Source organism: Macadamia integrifolia, chromosome 6 (assembly GCF_013358625.1).
Source record: "Macadamia integrifolia cultivar HAES 741 chromosome 6, SCU_Mint_v3, whole genome shotgun sequence".
In the NCBI taxonomy this organism is placed as follows: Eukaryota; Viridiplantae; Streptophyta; class Magnoliopsida; order Proteales; family Proteaceae; genus Macadamia; species Macadamia integrifolia.
The window spans coordinates 3849711-3868166 of NC_056562.1; the positions used below are offsets into that span (position 1 = coordinate 3849711).

General features: G+C 39.0%; 2 non-coding genes across 2 annotated transcripts; both read left to right on the forward strand.

Moving 5' to 3' along the window:
• Window positions 1-360: 360 nt before the first annotated feature.
• Window positions 361-467, forward strand: LOC122083026. The gene has a single exon (XR_006141551.1). It is a non-coding gene; the product is annotated as a small nucleolar RNA R71 (small nucleolar RNA).
• An 8711-nt stretch (window positions 468-9178) lies between these two features.
• LOC122083028 lies at window positions 9179-9285 on the forward strand. Its single transcript, XR_006141553.1, has one exon. It is a non-coding gene; the product is annotated as a small nucleolar RNA R71 (small nucleolar RNA).
• The last annotated feature ends 9171 nt before the right edge of the window (window positions 9286-18456 follow it).

The following is an 18456-nucleotide window of genomic DNA, read 5'->3' on the forward strand; positions in this document are numbered from 1 at the left end:
GAGGTGTTGGGACATTCTTCTAGGAGATGTCCAGGGGACTGACACCAAGCACAAATCTTAACCAAATTGACTGATGATGGCTCTCTAGGAACAATAGCCTCAATTCTCTTGATTTGGCTATCCAAATGGGCTTCCTTGGCTACTATCCCATCCACAAAATATCCTTTTTCTCCTATGGTTCTTTCACTCTCTTGGGTTGATTCCCACTCACGAGTTTTGTCAGCTAAGTCAAGTAAGAATTTCCATGCCTTTCCTTCTTCTGTAAAGGATATGAATCCCTCAGGGCACATAGACTCTATCATTTGTTTAGTTGGGTAATCAATACCCTCATAAATTATTTGACATAAATGCCATAGGTCTAAGCCATGGTGAGGGCATTCTTGGAGTAGATCCTTGAATCTCTCTATAAGTTTGGAAAATGACTCACTAAGCTTTTGCCTAAATTGAAGGATATCACTTCTAAGCTTATTGGTCTTGTGAGTAGGGAAAAACTTCTTAAGGAAGACAACTGTAAATTGTTCCCATAAGGTTATGAAATTTTTGGGTAACCCATACAACCACTTCTTAGCTTGGTCTTTCAATGCAAAAGTGATAAACCTAAGCTTAACAGCATCATCAGAAAGCTGTTGGATCTTAATTAGAACACATACCTCTTCAAATTCCCTTAGAAATAGGTATGCATCCTCAAAGGTCAACCCATGGAAGTGGGGCAACATAGTGATGTATTGAGATTTGAGTTCAAAATTATTGCTCTGGGCTTGTGGTAGAACTATGCAAGAAGGTTGGGTTGTTCTAGCAGGGTAGAACCTATCTTTCAGAGATTTAGGTGAAGGGTTTTGTTGTTGGTCTCCCATATTGAAGGGTTTTAAAGAGAGCAAATGTATAAGGTCACTACTTGTTGGATCTCTTATTTCTAACCGATTCTTGGTATTACGTACCCACCTAACACTCATGCAATAGAAAACTACCCACAATTAGAGTAAGACAAGCACAAAAGAATGGATAGAAAATTTTTTTTTATGATTTTTTAATGATTTTTTTTTATTTTTTTTATTTTTTTTTTAGAGCTTACCGATAGAGATTCGGGGTTGCTCAGGTCAATTCCTGAGGTACTGCTATAGGGCGAAACCTGTCTTTATCATACTGTAAGGCATGGCGACCTCCACCGATACAACTATTATTACAAGTTGTTCTTCTCAGGAATTCAATAAAAGAAAAGGAAAAACAACAAAGCACTCCGATTTACTAAAAGAAAGTGAAAAATAACATGGAATTGTCTCCCTGGCAACGGCGCCAAAAACTTGTTTGAGATTTTAAATGTAACCACAAGCGTACGGATCAGTGTAGCTACGGGTCGAACTCAGGGAGAGCAGCCACTTTATTTTTTTTCTTTTAATAATGTGAAAGTAAACCTATTAATGGTTGTGATCTAATTCTAACTACCGTCCTAAACATATGTATCTAAAATAACGTCCTAACCATTCGTCATCTAAGAATTTAAAGACACAAGCCACGCAATTAAAATTAAATAAATAAATAAGTGAAAATAAACAACCCACACAATTAAAAATAAAGAAAAAAATGTTGAAATAAAAATAAAGTAAAAGAAATGGGAGAAAGCTAGAGAGAAACTCACAAGTAGGTTTCCCTACTTAGCCCGAGGGATGCATCATGATATGAGCTTCCCTACTTGACCAGAGAGTCACTCTTACAAGGGTTACTCTACTTGACTTTAAGGAAAATGAGACAATTAAAATAAAAGTAATAAATTGATGGTTTTATGGCTATGAGGGGCAAAGCCAACACATACACTAGCCATGAACTTTGGGGGAAAGGGATAGCAATAATGTAATGACTGAAATTAAAATCCTAAATTAAGAAAGAAAGGGTAGTCAGAAGAGGGAATGAGAGGGGGGAGAGAAGACTATTGAAGGAGCTTACTTACTTGAACTTCAACCCTTGAACTTGAAAACTTGGGTGATTTGAGATACTACCAGTACTAAAAACCAGATCTGAATAAACCAAATCTGAAATTTTTAGTACTAGAGAAAACAAATCTTGAAATAAAAAAAAAACTGAACTTGAAAAAAAAGATGCTCCACAGCTTGTGATCTTGTCACCTAGATCTAAGCCTAGAACTATAACTTTAAAAATTACAACTCAATTGCATAGATCATAAACATAAAAGGCTGAATAAGAATAAAAGAGTGAATTGCATTAATTGACATAAAAAACTATTACAAAAGTGATTAAAGCAAAAATAAAGAAGAACTAAAACTAAAGAGAGTGAGAGAGGGAGAGAAAGAAGAAAACTAAGCATAAACTAGAAAGTAAAATAAGGGGAATAATAATTAGGAGGGGGGAGGAAGGGGCTTTTATAGGGCTTTTGTCTTGCCTCCTTCCTTCTACAAGTCTTCTTTAAGAAAAGAAAGAAAATAAAATAAAATAAAATCTTGGTAAAAATCCTCATTCTTTGAGATATTATGTGAGGAAAAAGAGAATCCGTTTCCAAAATTAACAAATTTTATTCCTTCCTTGCATTATTAACCAATATCTTGTAATCTTGACTAAATCAGAAAGGAATCTCTGCATAGCATCTTCAATATCTTGTGAGGTGGCAAGGAGAGAGAATGATCTTAGGATTTTATAGGTGAGAGGATGTGGTACCAATGAGTGGGTCCCACCTTTGGACTGGTTCTTGATTCACTTTAAACACTTTCTCTTGTAAACTTGGAAACTAAAAAAAAAAACAAGAAAAATAAAAGTAGTACTATCCAAAGTGGGGCAAAATGTACACTTATATCCCTAAGATTTCACACATTATTGTGCTCATCAAATTCTCCCATACTTGACTTTTGCTCGTCCTCGAGCAAGATAAATAAATAAAGAAATGAAAGAAAAAGCCTAACTCACTTTCGTAGGAATCACGATTGCACTTAGCATGTGCAACAAGCCTTTAAACCCCTAAGTTACCCTAGTGGACGAGTTGTGTCTCATGGGTGTTTGCAGTGAATATACACCCAAAATTCAGAATAAATAAATCCCAACCTTGGCTAAAGGTAAGGCTTATACCGATCCATAGCAAAGATAATTTTTCTTACAAGGGACCCCCATACTTGAACTTTTATTAACCTTGATCAATTCTAGGCACTAGAATATTTCTTAATTTGGAACTCACCTCGTCTCTTCCAAAACATCCTTATTTTAAGGCAAAACCACTTGTGAAGAAATAGGGAACCAATGACTAAGGCGTTGGAGTGTTTTTAACCAAAACATATTCCTAAGCATTAATGACATTTGCACATTTTTTTCTCCTTTTTTTTTCCGCTTAAACTTTATTCTACTCCACTACTTTTAGCCTTAATGACATGGTGGAGCAAACACCAGACACCCAAGTTACTATGTAGCTTTGCTTTTCGCATATGCCCACAAAGACAGTGATGCTAGAGTTCCTTCAGAAGTTTCCTCCCAAGGAATTTCGATCAAGACACCACGCTTCCTGAGGCGCAATGCCCTGTCTAGTTCCAAGGGAATCAACTCTTATTCTTCTTTATACCACATTTCACATTTCATTTAAAATTGTGCATTTATCAACCCATGCCAAATTAAAAAGAAGGTCTCAACTCCAAATCAAAAGTACAAGGAACCCACAGACTTACATATGATCCAACACCATAAAACAGGGGTCTGTTATTTTTCAAAAGAAAGTCTCATCTTAAGACACAGGCTTGTTTCTTTCTTCTCAACAGGGTTTTTATACGTTCAAAATGGGTACCTTAGTCAAAACTTTTATTTTCATACATCAAGCAACTGAATGGTATGATCATTAGCCAAAAGCCAAAGTAGGACTTCATCCTTTAGCAAGCTCAAAAAAAACAAAAAGAAAAAAAATAAAATAAAGTGAAAAAAGCAGAAACTGGTTTCCCTCCCCCACACTTAAGTCATGCAATGTTCTCAATGCATGGAAAGAATTAAAAACGAAGACAATGCAAGGGGGTCATATGTGATTAAAAGTTAGTCATCAGTGTAAAGAGGTTCATGGAGATCCATGACCTCTTCACTACTAGTATTAGGAAACTCGAGGAATGGCTTCAAATGCTGACCATTAACCTTCGAAATTACCCCTGTTCCTGGATTCAAAATCTCCACAGCCCCATGGGGATATATATTATGGACAATAAATGGGCCATCCCATCGGGATCTAAGCTTACCAGGAAAAAGATGCAATCGAGAGTTGTACAATAAGACCTTATCACCAATTGCAAAAGATTTACGCAGAATGTGTTTATCATGGAAAGCTTTGGTCTTTTCCTTGTAAATCCTAGAACTTTCATAGGCTTCATTCCTAAGTTCCTCCAACTCAGATAGTTGGAGCCTACGATGAATTCCCGCATCAGACAAATCAAATTTGAGCTTCTTGATGGCCCAAAAGGCCTTATGCTCTAACTCAACTGGTAAGTGACAAGCTTTCCCATACACCAAACGGTAGGGAGACTGACCAAGATCGGTCTTGAATGCAGTCCGATGGGCCCACAAGGCATCAATGAGCCTAAGGGACCAATCCTTACGGTTGGGATTAACAGTTTTCTCCACGATTTGTTTGATCTACCTATTAGACACCTACATTGAACACCAATTCCATTTCACTGAAATAGGTTTCACATGGTTCGTATCAACTTGTCGGACCTCTACTCGAACCCGGAGCGATGGGTGGGGAAGCCCAATGAGAATAGGCTTGCATGAATTTGTTCGTATATTCTGTTCTCAGGTACGGAGTCAAGAGATGGGGCTAAGTGAACATTTATAAATCGCTAGGAAAGGCATTCTGCAAGCATAAATTGACTGCCCATCCTAGCTCCTCTACATTCTTGACAGCCCATCTTTGACTCAGTAGAGTCTTTAAGTGGCATGTTTCGGTCCTCTTCCCCATTACTTAGAAAAAGTGAGCCACCGGTTTAGTTACCATAGCCCCAATCTTTTCGCGGACTCAATCACTAATTATTGCACGTAGTGCACCAAAGCGGAAAAAAATATTCTCTTTGAGAAATTGGACCACCACTTTGTGGTCATTAGTTTTGCAAGGTATGGCCTCTATCCATTTAGAAACATAATCAATGGTCAAAAGTATGTACGAATTACCAAAGGAATTAGGGAATGGTCCCATAAAATCGATGCCCCAAACATCAAAGATCTCAACTATCAAAATAGGGTTGAGGGGCATCATGTTCCTCTTACTGATACTGCCAAAATACTAGCAGGCAGGACAAGCCTTGCAAAAATCAAAAGCATATCTGAAAAGAGTGGGCCAATAAAATCCGCATTGGAGAACCTTTGCAGCAGTTTTCTTAGGTCCAAAGTGTCCACCACATGCATGATCATGACAAAAAGAGATAATAGAATGTTGCTCATGATCAGGAACACATCGTCGGATAATCTGATCTGGACATATCTTAAACAAATAAGGATCATCCCAGAAAAAGTGCTTAACTTGTGAATAAAATCTATACTTATCTTGGGTGGACCAGTGATCCGGAGTCACACCTGAAACTAAGAAGTTGACAATGTCAGCAAACCATGGTTCATTAGACACTGCAAATAACTGTTCATCTGGAAAGTTCTCATTGACTGGAGAATCGACAATCAAGAAATTGGGACACCGGGATAAATAGTCTGTAACTAAGTTTTCAACTCCTTTTTTATCCCTAATTTCTAAATCAAACTCTTGCAAAAGTAAAACCCACCTAATGAGATGGGCTTTGGCATCCTTCTTCTGAACTAAGTATCTGAGACCAGAATGATCAGTATACACCACCACATGTGAACCAACTAAGTAAGACCGAAACTTTTCTAATGCAAGCACAATCGCTAAAAATTCTTTTTCAGTGGTTGTATAATTGAGTTGTGCATCATTTAAGGTCCTACCAGCACAATAAATGACAGTGGACAACTTATTAATCCTTTGACCCAAAACCACTCCTAGGGAAAAATTTAAATCATCACACATTAGTTCAAAAGGTTCAGTCCAAACAGGTGGTTGAACAATGGGTGCATTGGTTAACTCCTTAAGTTGTTTGAAGGATTCTAGGCACTCTTTAGAAAACTCAAAAGTTTGATCTTTGGCAAGTAATGAAGTGAGAGGTCGGGCTAACTGACTAAAGTTCTTCATAAACCTTCTGTAGAAGCCCGCATGCCCTAGAAAAGATCGGACGTCCTTAACAGATTGAGGAGGTGGTAAATTATCAATTAAATCCACTTTGACTCTATTTATCTTAATTCCCTCCTTGGATATTACATGGCCTAAAACAATACCAGATTTAACCATAAAATGACATTTCTCCCAATTCAAAATCAATTCTTGGATATGCACCTTTTCAAAACTAGAGAAAGATGATGAAGACATTCAGAATAGGAATTCCCATGAATTGAAAAATCATCCATAAATACTTCTAAGAATTTTTTGACCATGTCAGAAAATATCCTCATCATGCATCGTTGGAACGTAGCAGGGGCATTACAAAGCCCAAAAGGCATACGCCATTAAGCAAATGTTCCATATGGGCATGTAAAAGTGGTCTTATGGTGGTTCTCTAAAGCAATTGGGATCTAGTTATAGCTAGAATATCTATCAAGGAAACAATAGTATTTATGTCCAGCTAACCTCTCTAACATCTGGTCAATGAATGGCAATGGGAAGTGGTCCTTCCAGGTTGCCACTTTAAGTTTCCTATAGTCTATGCACACTCTCCACCCAGATTGGACACGGGTTGAAATTAGTTTATTATTGACATTGGGAGCTACAGTCACACTAGACTTCTAAGGCACTATGTGAACTGGGCTTACCCATTGGCTGTCAGAAATAGGATAAATTATTCCATGATCCAAGCACTTGAGGATCTCTTTCTTAATAGCTTCCATCATCACTGGGTTAGCTCTTCTTTGGGGTTCTGTGGATGGTTTGGAGTCCTCCATAAGATGTATATGACGTTGCACAATAGAAGGGCTTATACCCTTGATATCAGCCATGGTCCAACCTAGGGCTTCCTTATTATCTTTTAACACTTTAAGTAACTCCTCTTCCTGGCTAGAAGTCAAATTTGAAGAAATTATTACAGGAAGAGTCTAGTTAGGCCCTAGGAAAGCATACCTCAAATTAGATGGCAACTCCTTAAGATCTAGCTTAGGGGGCTCAACTATGGAAGGTTTGGGAATGGAATTGGAAAGGGATCCTAAGGGCTCCATAGGTATGTGAAGACTCAAGACTTCAGAAAAGAAATTTTCACTATCATCATCCAACTCATCCATACACTCTTTAAATTCTGAATCAAAACTAATATCAAGTAATTAAATCATCAGAAAAATCCAGAAATCCTCAATCATATTAATCTCTTCTTCCATATGTGGTTGCTTGCCTATCGTAAACATGTTAAACTCAACAGTTTGGTTACCAAAAGATAATCTTAGGAAACCATTCCGACAGTTGATTAATGCATTACTGGTAGCCAAGAATGCTCTTTCTAGGATTATTGGGATCTCATCCTTGGTTGAGAAGGGCTTGGTATCTAACACAATAAAATCAATAGGAAACATAAATTCCCCCACCTTTAGTAAGACATCCTCAACCATCCCTTTAGAAATTTTAACAGACCTATATGCCAACTGAAGAGTAATTCCAGTGGCTTTCAATTCTCCCAATCCAAGTTGCTTGTACACATGGTAAGGTAAAAGATTCACACTTGCACCAAGGTCAAGTAAGGCATACTCAATGTAGGTGTTGCCTATGACACAAGATATGGTAGGGCTTCCTGGATCCTTATACTTGGCTGCTATAGGCTGAGTAATTATGGAACTAATATTACCTGCCAAGAATGCCTTTTTGGGCACACTAGTGATACGTTTGTGAGTATACAAATCTTTTAGTACTTTTACATAGGTGGGGATCTGGGATATGGCATCCAAAAGGGGGATGTTCACTTCTACCTTTTTGAAGACTTTTAAAATTTTTTCCATGGAAGCAGTCTTCCTTTTGTTTACCAAGCGATTAGGAAATGGGACAGGATGAACATAAGGACTGTTAGGGATTTGCCCCTGTTCAGAAGAATCATTTTTGGTTTCCTCAACCAAATCATCTTTAGTTTCAGAAAAATCTTTAGGTTCATCAGACGAACCTGAAACAAGAGGCACACTTGTGTCCTCAACTGAAGGAGAGTTAACATGAGTAATAGATGAGGAAGATTTAGGAACGCTCTGTAGGTACTCTCTACCACTCCTAAGGGCATAAACAACATTACATTGGTTAGAGGGCCCTTGTTGGGTCTGACCTTGTACTATATTCAGTGGTGTATTAGTTGATGTTTGTGAACTAACAGGCCGATGATGCCTAGGGTTAGGCTCTAGTTGACTGGGTAAAGTTCCTTTCTCCCTCTCATGCATAATTGAGACAACTTGAGTGAGTTCTCTCGTAAGATTTTGATGGCTGGTCATGAGGATGACCATATTTTTTTCCAAGTCACTTATTCTACTTGCCTCTCCAGTGTTGGTAAACCTAGGGGGTTGCTGATAAGATGATAGGAGAGGGGCCCTAGGAAAACTAGCCTGAGGTCCTACATTTGACCTAGGAAAAGTATTTTGAGAAAAAGATTGTTGTGCAAAGGGAGGCCTTTAGGGTCCAGGTTGACCTTGATTATAGAAATTGGAAGGTCCTGCTTGGTTGCCCTGATTCCAAGAGAAATTTGGGTGATTTCTCCATCCTGGATTGTAGGTGTTACTATATGGATTATTCTGGTATAAGGCATTAACACTATCATTAGAAGTACCCCCAGAGGTGTTGGGGCATTCTTCTATGAGATGTCCAGGGGACTGGCACCAAGCACAAATCTTAACCAAATTGATTGATGATGGCTCTCTAGGAATAATAGCCTCAATTCTCTTGATTAGGCTATCCAAATGGGATTCCTTGGCTACTATCCCATCCACAAAATGTCCTTTTCCTCCTATGGTTCTTTCATTCTCTTGGGTTGATTCCCACTCACTAGTTTTGTCAGCTAATTCAAGTAAGAATTCTCATGCCTTTCCTTCATCTGTAAAGGTTGTGAATCCCTCAGGGCACATAGAATCTATCATTTGTTTAGTTGGGTAATCAATACCCTCATAAATTATTTGACATAAATGCCATAGGTCTAGGCCATGGTGAGGGCATTCTTGGAGTAGATCCTTAAATCTCTCCATAAGTTTGGAAAATGACTCACCAGGCTTTTGCCTAAACTGAAGGATATCACTTATAAGCTTATTGGTCTTATGAGTTGGGAAAAACTTCTAAAGGAAGACAACTGTGAACTATTCCCATGAGGTTAAGGAATTTGTGGGTAACCCATACAATCACTTCTTAGCTTGGTCTTTCAATGCAAAAGTGATAAACCTAAGCTTAACAACATCATCAGAAAGCTATTGGATCTTAATTAGAACACATAACTCTTCAAATTTCCTTATAAATAGGTATGCATCCTCAGAGGTCAACCCATGGAAGTGGGACAACATAGTGATGTATTGAGATTTGAGTTCAAAATTATTGCCCTGGGCTTGTGGTAGAACTATGCAGGAAGGTTGGGCTATTCTAGCAAGGTAGAACCTATCTTTCAGAGATTTAGGTGAAGGGTTTTACTGTTGGTCTCCCATATTGAAGGGTTTTAAAGAGAGCAAACGTACAAGGTCACTGCTTGTTGGATCTCTTCTTTCTAACCAATTCTTAGTATTATGTACCCACCTAACACTCATGCAACAGAAAACTACCCACAACTAGAGTAAGACAAGCACAAAATAATGGATAGCAAAATTTTTTTTATGATTTTTTTCATTTTTTTGATTTGTTTTTTGGATTTTTGAGAGCTTACCGGCAGGGATCCGGGGATGCTCAGGTAAATTCCTGAGGTACTGCTATAGGGCGAAACTTGTCTTTATCATACTGTAAGGCATGGCGACCTCCACCGATACAACCATTATTGCAAGTTGTTCTTCTCAGGAATTCAATAAAAGAAAAGGAAAAACAAAACAAGGCAAACAAAGCACTCCGATTTACCAAAAGAAAGTGAAAAATAACATGGAACTGTCTCCCCGGCAGCGGCACCAAAAAAAGATGTCCAAAAACTTGTTTGAGATTCTAAATGTAACCGCAAGCATACAGATCAGTGTAGCTATGTGTCGAACTCAGAGAGAGCAGCCACTTTATTTTTTTTTCTTTTAATAATGCGAAAGTGAACCTATTAATGGTTGTGATCTAATTCTAACTACCGTTCTAAACATATGTATCTAAAATAACGACCTAACCATTCATCATCTAAGAATTTAAAGACGCAAGCCACGCAAATAAAATTAAATAAATAAATAAGTGAAAATAAACAACCCACGCAATTAAAAAAGAAAAAAGGAAAAAAATACTGAAATCAAAATAAAGTAAAAGAAAGGGGAGAAAGCTAGAGAGAGACTCACAAGTAGGGTTTTCTACTTAGCCCGAGGGATGCATCATATTATGAGCTTCCCTACTTGACCAGAGAGTCACTCTTACAAAGGTTACTCTACTTGGCTTTAGGGAAAGGGAGACAATTAAAATAAAAGTAATAAATTGATGGTTCTATGGCAAGGAGGGGCAAAGCCAACACATACACTAGCCATGAACCTTGGGGGAAAGGGATAGCAATAATGTCACGACTGAAATTAAAATCCTAAACTAAGAAAGAAAGGGTAGTCAGAAGAGGGAATGAGAGGGGGGGAGAAGACTATTAAAGGAGCCTACTTACTTGAACTTCAACCCTCGAACTTGAAAGCTTGGGTGATTTGAGATACTACCAGTACTAAAAACTAAATCTGAATAAACCAAATCTGAAATTTTTAGTAGTAGAGAAAACAAATCTTGAAACAAAAAAAACTGAACTTGAAAAAAAAGATGCTCCACGGCTTGTGATCTTGTCACCTAGATCTAAGCCTAGAACTATAGCTTTAAAAAATTACAACTCAATTGCATAGATCAAAACATAAAAGGCTGAATAAGAATAAAAGAGTGATTGTATTAATTGACATAAAAAACTATTACAAAAGTGATTAAAGAAAAAATAAAGAATAACTAAAACTGAAGAGAGTGAGAGAGGGAGAGAAAGAAGAAAACTAAGCATAACCTAAAAAGTAAACTAAACGGAATGATAATTAGGAGGGGGGAGGAAGGGGCTTTTATAGGGCTTTTGTCTTGCCTCCTTCCTTCTACAAGTCTTCTTTAAGAAAAGAAAGAAAATAAAATAAAATAAAATCTTGGTAAAAATCCTCATTCTCTGAGATTTTGTGTGAGGAAAGAGAGAATCCGTTTCCAAAATTAACAAATTCTATTCCTTCCTTGCAATATTAACCAATATCTTGCAATCTTGATTAAATCAGAAAGGAATCTCTGCATAACATCTTCAAGATCTTGTGAGGTGGCAAGGAGAGAGAATAATCTTCAGGATTTTGTAGGAGAGAGGATGTGGTACCAATGAGTGGCTCCCACCTTTGGACTGGTTCTTGATTCACTTTAAGCACTTTCTCTTGTAAACTTGGAAACGCGAGATTGATCAGCTGGTATTCATGAAGAAGTAGGCATCTATCCAGAGGAACCATTGTGCCACTAAAGAAATAGCAACAACTTTCTCAGAAGGCGAAGAAGGCCCTTTGCCACATCTCCTCATCCATCAAGCCACTGAACCATTTCTGAATTGGACAAGCATTGGAGAAAACTTTAAGTTTGCTCATGCCTTTGAGTCAACTAGCCTGATTACCCCTAGTGAAAGCATCAATCCAGTTGTTGAGTCTATAGTCGAATCTGTTGTTTGTGATTCTGTGTCAATCTCCCCTTTTGAGAAGAGTCCAGAGTCCTAGTTTGACGAATTTGTTACTCCTTTCATGAGTGAAATTTATGATTCTGAGTATGACTTACCTCCTTTTTCCGATGATGATCTTAATAAATATCAAGAATTAATAAAGCAATGCAAACCAAAGAAAGCCCAACCCATCCATGAGGATACTCGAGTTATTAATCTAGGAATCAACCAATGCCTTCGAGAGGTAAAAATTGGCACTACCCTTTTGAGAAGAGTCCAGAGTCCTTGTATGAAGAATCTGTTACTCCTTATTTCATGAATGAAATTTATGATTCTGAGTATGACTTACCTCCTTTTTCCAATGATGATCTTAATAAATATCAAGAATTAATAAAGCAATGCAAACTAAAGAAAGCCCAACCCATCCATGAGGATACTCGAGTTATTAATCTAGGAATCGACCAATGCCTTTGAGAGGTAAAAATTGGTACTACCCTTGATGACGAAGAAGTAGAATGGATGAGTAATCTTCTAAAGCAATTCATCGAGGTCTTTGCTTGGTCTTACGAGGATATTCTTGGTATTGTGTAGCATCAATTGCCGACTTGCCCTGGGGAAAAGCCGATAAAATAGAAGCTCGAAGAATGCGGCCAGAATGGAGTGAGAAGATCATAGAAGAAGTTGTGAGGTAATGGAATGTGGGTTTCTTACAAGTGGTGAAGTACCCCCAATGGTTGGCCAATATTGTACCAATACCAAAGAAAGATGGAAAGGTACGAATGTTTGTAGACTACCGATATCTTAACAAAGTAAGCCCTAAAGATGATTTCCCATTACCTCACATTGATGTATTGGTGGATAGTATGGTGGGTTATGCTTTATTATTATTCATGGATGGATTCTCGATATACAACCAAATAAGCATGCACCCAGAGGATCATGAGAAAATAGCCTTCACCACTCCATAGGGAACCTATTGTTACAAGGTGATGCCTTTTGGACTGAAGAATGCTGGGGCAACCTATCAAAGAGCAGCCACAGCCATATTGTATGACATGATAAACAAAGATGTGAAATTCTATGTGGATGACATGATAGTAAAGTCTAAAGATCGACAGGGGCATGTTCCCGCATTAAGGCGATTCTTTGAAAGAATCAAGAAGTATCAGTTGAAGTTGAACCCTCAGAAGTGTGTATTCAGGGCAATGGCGAGAAAGTTGTTAGGCTTCTTAGTGAGTGAAAGAGGCATTGAAGTTGACCCTATCAAGATCAAGGCAATTCAGGAAATGCCCTCACCTCGGACTGAGAAGCAAATACGAGGATTTCTAGGTCACATCCAATATATTAGCAGATTTATAGCTCAGTTGACTACAATCTGTGAACCAATTTTCAAGCTGCTAAGGATCAACCCACGGAATGAAATGACCAATGCCAATAAGACTTTAATAAGATCAAGGAGTGCCTTATGAACCCACCAGTATTGACACCACCAGTGGAAGGAGAACCACTTTTGTTGTAACTGTCCATGGGAGAGTATTCCATGGGCTCTTTGCTAGCACATAAGGAAACGAAAAAGGGGGCAAAGCATGCCATATATTACCTCAACAAGAAGTTTCTGGAATATAAGACCCAGTACACATCTTTGGAAAGAACTTGTGCTTCGTTGATTTGGGCAACTAAAAGGTTACGACTTTGCATGATTTCCTATCTGGTGCATTTGATCTCAACGATGGATCCCATCAAATATCTCTTCAAGAAACCGGCCTTAACAAGAAGGATGGCCCGTTGGTTACTTATTCTATCAGAGTTTGACACCATCTATGTTACTCAGAAATCTATCAAGGGGTAAGCCATAGCCGATCATTTGGCTGCCCACCCCGCAAAAGGTGGAAGACCTTGGATGATGCCTTTTCTGATGAAGGAATCGCCACAATAGAGGGAAAAGACAGTTAATGAATGGCAGTTATTCTTTAATGGAGTAGCCAATCAGAAGGGATGTGGTGTGAGAGTATTGCTTGTCACTCCTGACGGTCTTTATTTACCTTCTTCATTCCACCTCGACTTCCCTTATACCAACAACATTGCTGAGTTTGAAGCTTGTGCTTTGGGGCTCGAAACTGCTTTAACCATTGGGGTGAAAAGGATCAAGGTTTATAGAGATTCATCCACTGTCATCTGTTAGACGTAAGGAAAGTGAAAAACTAGAGATGAAAAACTAAAGCCATATCAAGAGCATCTGGAAGAGGTGATTGAACACTTTGAGAAGATTTCGTTCGAATACTTCCAGAGGGTTAATAACAAGTTTGCTGATGCTCTTGCAACCTTGGCTTCTATGGTAGAGTGCAACCCTATGGCTAGAGTCTGACCATTCTTGGTAGAACAAAGAAGCAGGCCCATTTATCAAAATTCAGTGAACTCTCTCACTATAGATGGTCGGTCTTGGTTCGCTCACATAGTGGATTTCATCAAGGAAAGGAAGTATTTAGTTGAAGCAACTAACAAAGAGAAGAAGTTTCTGAGAAGATATGCCACCCAGTTTATTCTCCAAGAGGATCTATTATATAGGATATCCTATGATGGAATATAGTTGTTGTGTGTAGATGAGGAACAAGCTACAACTATCATAGAAGAAATTCATTAAGGTCTTTGTGGACCCCACATTAATGCCAAGATGTTATTTAAGAAGATCCTCAGGCTAGGATATTACTAGAACACAATGAAAGCGGATTATGTGGACTTCATCAAGAAATATCACAAGTTTCAGATATTTGCTAACATCATACATATCCTACCAACAGAGTTGCATTCGCTCAGTTCACCTTGGCCATTCTCCACTTGGGGCATCAATATCATTGAAAAATTCAACCCAAAAGCATTCAATGGCCATGAGTTCATCTTGGTAGCCATTGATTATTTCACCAAGTGGATAGAAGTTCAGTCCTATGTAGTCCTCACATCTGCTATGGAGTACCTCAAGAATTGATATCAGATTAGGGATCCAATTTTTAGGGCAAGATCGACAAAATCTACACAAAGTTTAGTATCAGAAGGCATCGATCTACCACTTGCAGGCCGTAGACCAATGGGGCAGTAGAGGCAGCCAACAAGAATATCAAAGTCATTCTGCAAAAAATGGCAGAAACACATAAGGATTGGGCTGATAAGTTACCCTTTGCCTTATGGGCATACTGAACTTTTATACGATCTTCAGTAGGAGCAACTCCTTTCTCTTTGGTGTATGGGTTTGAGGCAATTCTACCCGTGGAAATCTTGGTACCATCCCTAAGGGTGTTTCTTGATAATCAGCTACCTGAAGGAGAGTGGGTTAAGGCCAGACATGATGAGCTTAGTTTTCTTGATTAAAGGCGCATAAAGGCCATGAATAATCTAAAGAAGTATCAATTGAGAATGGCCAGGGCCTTTAAAAAAATGTGAAACCCCGCCACATAGAGGTGGGCAAACTTGTTCTTCGAGAACAAAGAGCCCCAATTCATGACCCAAGAGGAAAATTCAGGCCCAACTGGAGCGACCCATTCACTATCAAAGAAATTCTACTAGGAAAAGCTGTGAAACTCGTAGACCACAACAACGAAGAAATATTCGGACTAGTTAATATGGATCAACTTAAGAAATATTATGTCTAAAAGGGTGAATAGCCTGAACTACTTTAGACCTGATTCCTTTCGAGGGATATGTAGGCAACTTGACATGCGCAAGTGTGGTCTCAACATCTAAGGCAATAAATCCGTTCCTTGATTAATAATCAAAGTACCTTAAACGATCATCATAGTTTGTGTCCCCCAAGAATCGCCATTTGACATAAAAGGCCATTAGGTATCAGTCATCCACCCATTGGTCCATCACTTCTTACCCAGGATTCTATCCTCAAAGAATCGCCATTTGGTATGCAAGGCCATTAGGTATCTGTCATTCACCTATAGTCCGTCCATTCTTATCCAGGATTCTATCCCCTAAAAGAAAACCTCCACCTGGCACTAGTTTATCAAGGCCAGTTTATTCTCCAACCTTGATCAATCAAAGTCAAAAGAAAAAAAGAAGAGCTTGATGCAACAGTGGTAAAGGCTTCTTCGAATCATTAGCTAATGAGTAATGCTTTGATAAATCGTCATATCTCGTTGTTTGTGTTGGTTTCAGGAAAATTCATGGGCTCATTGGATAAGACATTGAGGAAATGGACCTTAGACATTAATATGAGGGCACCAGGATTGCTGAAATCCATGAATGTGTCATTTCTTAGCCAAGTTGGATGTGTGAAGCTACATCACCAATTACTTTGACAGGTGCCTCAACACTGGGATGCCGACCTGCATGTATTTCGGTTTGGATTGGCGAAGATTTGCCCAACTCTTAAAGAATTTTGGGTTTGTATGCTATCTCCACCCAAAGGCAATTTGTTCTAACCCTCTTTGAAGAAAGATTGCTTGGAGGAAGTTTAGGATTTCTTCGGATGGAAAGAACAAGAAGTAAAGCAGTTTTTCAGGTATGGAAAAATCGACATTCTGAAGGTGGCTCAGATCTTCATCCAATATCTACCAATGGGAGGAATCCATCAGCAGTGATCCCTAGATGCTTATTTACTTTGCATGATAGCTCGTTATGTTCTCCACACTCCCGGGCATGGTGCACTATTCTAATCGAGGTAGTAAAACAGTTGAAGAAGGGAGGTGACATCGTCCCTACGGTTCTTGTAGAAACGTTCAAGGGATTCGATGATATGAGCTATGGCCACAAATTCAGACTAGATCATTATCAGGGAAGTCCTACTATTTTCCAGATTTGGCTCCTCGATAAATTGAAGCTCACCACACCATTAAGGGGAAGCCCACTCGAGTTTTTTGTTACCAAGATAAGAGAGAAGTTTTGGAATTCGACCTTATCACCGATTGAAAGAAGTACTTGTAGGAAAGGACTGTGCAGGATATCGTATGGAGGTGCCCAGGGAAGCCACAAGAATATTTTCTGATGAAGACCCCTAGCCACAACTATGTTAGACTGATGGGATTGACACACACGTCCTTTTATTTGCCTGTGTACATCAGCCGACAATACAGGCTCGAGGAGCCGGACCCAGAAGAGTTAGTGAACTTTCAGCCACCTCAAGAATTGTCTCTCCACCTTGTTATTCACCTATTCCGTCTGTGGTAGGAAAGTGGTCCCCCTTTTCATGTAATTCACTTAGTTAAGGAATGAGGATGTATTTGGATTCTCATGTAATCCCAATTATTCTAATTATGACTTGAGTTATGGAATTGATTGTGCCTAAGCATTGCAAGGAAACTAAACAAAAAAAAAAAAAAAAGGAAGAAAGATTTTCTTTGTGCCAAAAGTAAGTTTTCATAGGGATGCTGAAATAAAATAATGAACAAACAAGGGGAGGGAAAAAGAAAAAAAGAAAGAAAATATCCATGTGTTTGTGTTTGCAGGAAATACAAGAACAAATCCCTATGGGTCAGAAGCCATCATCTGAACCGTACTTTGAACCATACTCATGAAGCACCGGGGAGTCCACAAATGCTACTCTAACCTACTCCAACCTTTGGGTCAGGTCCTCAATTAGTGCACCTTGCCAGGCAATCTCCCAATCCTTGGTAACTATCACCTTGCACAAGCCATAGTGCATCCTCCTAATCTTATTTACTCGGCCCCAGGTGGCCCAATCTCATTGACTCGGCCCCAAGTGGCCTAATTGCATTTACTCGGCCCCAAACAGCCTAATTGCATTTACTCGGCCCCAAACGGCCCAATCTCATGACCCGACACTAGGTGGCCCAATCTCATTAACTCGGCCCCAAGTGGCCTAATTGCATTTACTCAGCCCCAAGCGGCCCAATCACTTTTATCTGGCCCAGGTGGCCCAATGTTGTTAACCCCACCCCAGGAGGCCCTTCTTCTTTGAGTCAGATCTGAGTGGCCCGATCTCATAGATCAAATCCCTGAACTAGCACATATGAAGCCCAACTAAGGAAAATCCAACCATCAAACATTTATTTTACTTGTTGCAAGATTAGAAGAGTAGTGAATTTCTCTCTTGTAACCATCGGTCCCAGATAGTCTAGATTGGCTCGAAAGACCCAGTCTGGAGACCATATTCCCTGAACTGGCACATGCGAAGCCCAACTAAGGAAGAATCAGGATGAAAGTACTAGCTTTTTGCAGGATTGGAAGAGTAGCAAATTCCTTTCCCCAATTGGTAGCCTAGGTAAGTCCTAAAACTTTAGAGATATTATCTGTTGCATTTTTTTTAACTCTGTCGTAACTGAGCAAGATGACGGCAATAGATGGTCCAGGAGACAAAATGTTCATTCTTTTCTTTGCCCTTCAGCCGTTGGCACATGCCTTGGCCAAATAGGGGCATTCTATAGACATCCAATTTTGTCACCCTCCTCTAGCTATGATGAAATATAGATCTTAGATGTGACTTCCAGCTTCGAACCAATAGAGATTCTGATGGAAACATTCACCTACCCAAAACCCTAGAAATCCCCACATGGGAGAGAGGAAGGTCTAATTTTGACTTTTCATATACGAAGGAATATAGTCAAGAGACCATGTAGATAAATAGTGCTCAAAAACACAATTCTGACGATATATGATACGT